Below are 6,807 nucleotides of genomic sequence, written 5' to 3'. Positions count from 1 at the left end.
CGCTCTCTTCTTCCCCACGCCCGACGCGCTCGCCGCCGTTCCCGTCGTTCGCACGGCCACCGTGCCCCAATCGCCACCTCGCCGTGTCATACGCCGTCGCCGCCCTCGACTACACCACCTCCGCCTCTCCGTTGAAGCTCGGAGCCACTGCAACGGCCTCCCCGAGCTCGTCTTCAACTTCGGACGCCGGCGACCCCCTTCTTCCCCGGCGCCGACCTGCTGCTCCTAAGCTCTCACCGGCCTCCGTGTGCCGCGCGGTGAGCCTCTTCCCCCTCCTCCCCTGTCCTTTCTCTCTCGCGCGCCCCCTAGCTTCTTCCCCGCGCGCGCCCGAACGCCGCGCCGCGGAGCTCGCCGCCGGCGGGTCTCCGGTGACCTTATGGTCACGGGCTCAAGCCCGTTGCACTCCCCACCTCGCGTAGATGCCCCCCAGCCCCTCCGCTTGCTCGATAGCCCGCCGTAGCCTCGTTTCTGTCGGGCACCCGTGCGCGCCGCCGCCTCCGCCGCTCGCCGGCGCCGATTCCGGCCAAGTCCGGCGAAGCCCCGGCCACCCCTGGATGCGGCGCTGCGAGCCCTTTCGAATGGGCCTAGCCCCGCTCCTCCCCGAGCCCCGTAGCGCGATTCCGGCCAACTCCGGCGAGGGGCCGCCGCTGTTTTGGTCGCCGGAGTTGCTCCGGCGCCGGCCGCCGACGTGGCTGGCCTGGCCCCCCCCAGTGCCACTGCTAGTGGGCCCGTGGGTCCTCGTTGACTGGGTCCACCCAGTCAGCGTGCTGACTGGGCAGGCCCAGCCACTGACATGCGGGCCCTGCCGCAAAAAAAAGAAAAGAAAAGGAAAATGTTTTATAAATAAAATTAATTAATTAATCTAATGACTCACTAACAGGTGGGCCCAGTAGTTAATTAACTAAAAATTAATTAGTTTAATCTTCTGTTAACCCACTGTCTATGACAGGTGGGTCCCCCGTGTCAGTTTTGACCAGTCAACCCGGACTGTTGACCGCTGACGTCGCTCATACGTCATGCTGACGTCATATCCTTTTTTCTGTTAATTAAATAATTGCAGAAATTGAAATAATCTTTGAAAATTCATATCTTTTAAACCGTAACTCGGATGAAAATGTTTTCTATATGAAAGTTGCTCAGAACGACGAGACGAATCCGAATACGCAGTCCGTTCGTCCACCACACCTCCCTAACCTATCGAACTAGCAACTTTCCCCCTCCGGTCCGTCTGTCCGAAAATGCGAAACATCGGGAATACCTCCCGGATGTCCCCCTCCCTTCGCCGGTACCACCTACTGTCGCGTTAGGACACACCTAGCACCGTTCATTGTCATGTCACGCATCGTCATGCTTATGTTTGCATTGTATTTACTGTTTCTTCCCCCCCTCTTCCCTCCGGTAGACTACGAGACCGACACTGTTGCTGCCCAGTTCGACTACGGAGTTGACGACCCCTCCTACTTGCCAGAGCAACCAGGCAAGCCCCCCCCTTGATCACCAGATATCGCCTATTCTTCTCTATACTGCTTCCATTAGAGTAGTGTAGCATGTTACTGCTTTTCGATATCCTATCCTGATGCATAGCCTATCCTTGCTACTACTGTTGATACCTTTACCTGCAATCCTACATGCTTAGTATAGGATGCTAGATTTCCATCAGTGGCCCTACATTCTTGTCCGTCTGCTGTGCTATACTATCGGGCCGTGATCACCTGGGCGGTGATCACGGGTATATACTTATATACTACATACATGACACATGAGATGACTAAAGTCGGGTCGGCTCGTAGGAGTACCCGCCAGTGGATCTTTGTGGCGGAGCGACAGGGCAGGTTGAGACCGCCTAGGTGAGAGGTGGGCCTGGCCCTGGTCGGCGTTCGTGGATACTTAACACGCTTAATGAGATCTTGGTATTTGATCTGAGTCTGGCCATTTGGTCTATACGCACTAACCATCTACGCGGGAGTAGTTATGGGTATCCCGGCGTCGTGGTATCAGCCGAAGCCTTCTTGACGTCAGCGACTGAGTGGCGCGCGCCGGATTGGACTGGAACGCCACTAGGCTAGGTCTGCTTCCGGCCGCGTACGCAACGTGCAGGTGTGCATAGGGCGATGGGCCCAGACCCCTGCGCGCATAGGGTTAGACCGGCGTGCTGACCGCTCTGTTGTGCTTAGGTGGGGCCGCGACGCGTTGATCTTACGAGGCCGGGCATGACCCAGAAAAGTGTGTCCGGCCAAATGGGATCGAGCGTGTTGGGTTATGTGGTGCACCCCTGCAGGGAAGTTTATCTATTCGAATAGCCGTGTCCCTCGGTAAAAGGACGACCCGGAGTTGTACCTTGACCTTATGACAACTAGAACTGGATACTGAATAAAATACACCCCTTCCAAGTACCAGATACAACCCGGTGATCGCTCTCTAACAGGGCGACGAGGAGGGGATCGCCGGGTAGGATTATGCTATGCGATGCTACTTGGAGGACTTCAATCTACTCTCTTCTACATGCTGCAAGATGGAGATGACCAGAAGCGTAGTCTTCGACAGGACTAGATGTCCCCCTTTTATTCTGGCATTCTGCAGTTCAGTCCACTGATATGCCCCTTTACACATATACCCATGCATATGTAGTGTAGGTCCTTGCTTGTGAGTACTTTGGATGAGTACTCACGGTTGCTTCTCTCCCTCTTTTCCCCCTTTTCTTTTCTATCTGGTTGTCACAACCAGATGCTGGAGTCCAGGAGCCAGACGCCACCGTCGACGACGACACCTACGACACTGGAGGTGCCTACTACTACGTGCAGGCCGCTGACGACGACCAGGAGTAGTTAGGAGGATCCCAGGCAGGAGGCCTGCGCCTCGTTCGATCTGTATCCCAGTTTGTGCTAGCCTTCTTAAGGCAAACTTGTTTAACTTATGTCTGTACTCAGATATTGTTGCCTCCGCTGACTCGTCTGTGATCGAGCACTTGTATTCGAGCCCTCGAGGCCCCTGGCTTGTATTATGATGCTTGTATGACTTATTTATGTTTTAGAGTTGTGTTGTGATATCTTCCCGTGAGTCCCTGATCTTGGTCGTACACATTTGCGTGCATGATTAGTGTACGGTCAAATCGGGGGTGTCACAAGTTGGTATCAGAGCCGACTGCCTGTAGGAATCCCCCTTTCCACACTCCTTGGCCGAAGTCGAGTCTAGACATTACTAAACTTTTACTAACATGGCTGTGTGTCTTACGGGCCCACGTCGCCATTGGGTGGTACTAGTATCTTTTACTCCTCGACCTTTACTCTGGGACTCTGAACTCTCTTCTACTCGGGTTAAACGAATTTACTAACTCTAACACTAGGATCCCGTGACCGCATTCACCCCAAAGTTGGATAAGCCATAGTTGTTTCTTAGAGTAGTATTTTGAACAATTCACACACTGTCATTTGAGTCCTTTGAAACGTCTTTGCTTTCAGATGGAACCCACGAGGCAGGTCGTTCGCCACACGACGGCCATTGGTGCCTCGGGATCACCTGCGGTGCTAGCTGAGATGATGACCTATCTGGGTTATCGCTGGCACCCTGAGTACACCGTCTACGAGGAGTACCAGGACTTTAACCAGGAGCAGTACCGTGCCATCGTCCACCTCTACTCTCGGGAGTATGACTCCACTACTATGCTGCACACCGCACATGGTGTTGGTATGACCATCGACATGGCTGTCCACGATGCTGCCTATGCTGCTCTGACACGTCTTCGTGGAGAGTATCGGGAGTTGGACACCTCCCCCTTCAGGCACATTGCTATCGCATCGGATGATGGTGCGGAGGGATACTATACTGCTGCCTACTCCGCTGTCACCCGAGAGCCCTTCTACCATCAGAACCTGGTTCTGCATGCTGATGGGCTGGATCGAGCTAACCGAGCTCTTCGCCACGAGATGTACACCACCCGTCAGCACCTTTACCGTGCTCTGACGCTGCTGCACCCCTTTGTCCGATCTGGACAGGTACCGCGTACTGCGATCTACCCAGCCAGGACCGTGATGCCCCACGGTGTCGGTTGGCCAGAGGTGGGAGGCTACTCTCCCGCACTTGGCCCTCTTCTGCCACCTAAGCGTCGGGCTCTACACCTGAGTATCCGCGGCCCCCAGTCTGCTGACGTCGAGGGCTATCCGTTGCCTCACTACCAGCTGTCGGGCTACGATTACCTCCACAGTACCTCTTGGGACTGATGTAGGCTTGCTTGTAGTATTAGTTGCAGTCGCCGCGAGCCTGTGTGCCGCCTATGATGTTTTAGTCTATGTACTGAACTCTATGTACTGAACTCTATGCATGACCCCTTTTCTAAAGTTATGCCGACTACTATGTAGTAGCTATCGTGCTCCTTTCATTATGCATGTTTCATCATGAATGATTCTTGTCATTGCAAATTTCTCAATGCTGAACTACCCCTGTTATATATTAGCAGGATGGTTAGACCAGGTGGTCGTGGTCGTGGTGGCGATGCCCCACCACCACCTGAGTACATGGCTGGTATGATCCAACAGTTTGAACTGAACCGCCAATTCATGGAAAATATGATGGCCCAGTTTCCTCGCCCCAATATGAACCAGCAGCCAGCTCAAGTGACTCTTCAAGATTTCATACGCCTCAACCCAACCATCTACCGCAGCTCAACTCAGCCTCTGGATGCTGATGACTGGCTCCGTGACATCACCTATGAGATGGAGTCTGCTGATGTAGCCCCTGCCAGCTATGTCACCTTTGCTTCCTTCTTCTTGAAGGGACCCGCAGCTCAATGGTGGGACAGCCACAGGCGTACTCTGCCAGCTGGAACAATCATCACATGGCCTGACTTCCAAGCAGCTTTCCGTGCCCGCTTCATTCCTCAAGGAGTCATGGACCGGAAGAAGCGTGAGTTCCGCAACCTCACCCAAGGCAACAAAACTGTCGAAGCTTATCAGCGGGAGTTTCTGGACTTGTCCCGCTATGCTGAAGAAGACATTGCAACTGATGCACGCAGACAGGAGAAGTTCCGTGATGGCCTTCAAGCTGACATCAAGCTCGCACTTCTAGTGCATGACTTTGCTGATTTCGCCACCTTGGTGAACAAGGCCATCAATGTCGAAACTGGTCTGCAGGAATACCAGGGCTCTCACAAGCGCAACCGTGACACGGGCTCATCTTCGGGCTCGCCCGCACAGAAGCGTAAGATATGGATCCCGAACAGCATGTACCGTCCAAATGCATCTGCCCCAAGGCAGACCTATGCTGCACCTCGTCTGCCTCCACCACCATCTAGGCAGTCAAGACTTCCAGCTCCACCATCCCAAGCTCCTGTTCCCACTCCGAATAATGGCTTGTGCTTCAGGTGTGGTCAACCAGGACACCGTGCTAGAGAATGCAACCAGAACCAGAATCAACTGGCCCTTCCAGCAACTGGCCGTGGTAACAATCAGCCTCGCAACAACAATGCTAAGTCTTATGGTCGTGCTCATGCCAACCACGTTGATCTCAACGAAGCTCAAGACCAACCTGCTACTGTGATGGGTACACTCCTCGTAAATTCAGTACCAGCATCCGTTTTATTTGATACAGGTGCATCGCATTCATTCATGTCAGAAGATTTTGCATACAAGCACGACGTTAAATGTGAGGAGATGAACACTTCGGTACTGGTCAAAACTCCCGTGGGACAGTGTCAAACCTCCTTGGTTGGCATTGATGTCCCCGTGGAAATCGAAGGGCTGGAATTCTATGCCTCTCCCATTATCCTGAAGTCGTCTAACATCGACCTCATTTTGGGTATGGATTGGTTGAAAGCGCATACTGCTTCTATAGTTTGCGCCACTAAAACCGTCCATCTGCTACACCCTTCAGATGAAATAGTTGCTTACCAGGCTCATCTGGTGCAAAATGCCGAGGCAAGGCTCTATGCATTGAATGCATTGAACGCTGCACCACTCGAGGGCATTGAGAACATTCCCGTCGTGCGTGAATTCCTCGATGTCTTCCCTGAAGAACTTCCAGGGATTCCCCCTGCTAGAGCTGTCGAATTCATCATCGACTTGAAACCAGGCACCACTCCTATAGCCAAGCGACCCTAAAAAATGCCGCCGCATGAACTCCTTGAGCTTAAGGAGGAAATCGACAAATCTCTTCGCAAAGGATTCATTCGCCCAAGTTGCTCTCCTTGGGGAGCACCTTCTCTCTTTGTCAAGAAGAAGGATGGGACAAACCGGTTAGTTCAAGACTACCGTCCTATAAACCAAGCTACCATTCAGAATAAGTACCCTCTTCCTCGGATCAATGATCTGTATGATCAACTGGCGGGTTCGTCAGTGTTCTCTAAGCTCGACTTGAGGTTGGGCTACCACCAGATCCGTGTTCGAGAAGAGGATATCCCAAAGACCGCCTTCGTGATTCGCTATGGTTCATACGAGTACACCGTCATGTCTTTCGGTTTAACCAATGCTCCAGCCACCTTCTCTCGTCTGATGAACTATATATTCATGGATTACCTCAACAAGTTCGTCGTGGTTTATCTGGATGATATCCTGGTATTTTCCAAGAACGAAGAAGAACATGCCGAACATCTTCGACTTGTGCTGGAGAAGCTACGAGAGCATCAACTATATGCCAAGTTCTCCAAATGCGAATTCTGGCTACCGGAAGTAACCTATCTTGGGCATGTCATCTCTAAGGATGGTATTGCCGTCAACCCCGAGCGAGTTCAGGCTATTCTTGATTGGACTCCTCCCAAGAACGTTAAGCAAGTCAGAAGTTTTCTCGGTCTCGCCAGCTATTGCCGTCGATTCGTCG

This window comes from Triticum aestivum, chromosome 6D (genome assembly GCF_018294505.1).
Source record: "Triticum aestivum cultivar Chinese Spring chromosome 6D, IWGSC CS RefSeq v2.1, whole genome shotgun sequence".
Taxonomy (NCBI): Eukaryota; Viridiplantae; Streptophyta; class Magnoliopsida; order Poales; family Poaceae; genus Triticum; species Triticum aestivum.
This window is presented reverse-complemented; position numbering follows the sequence as displayed.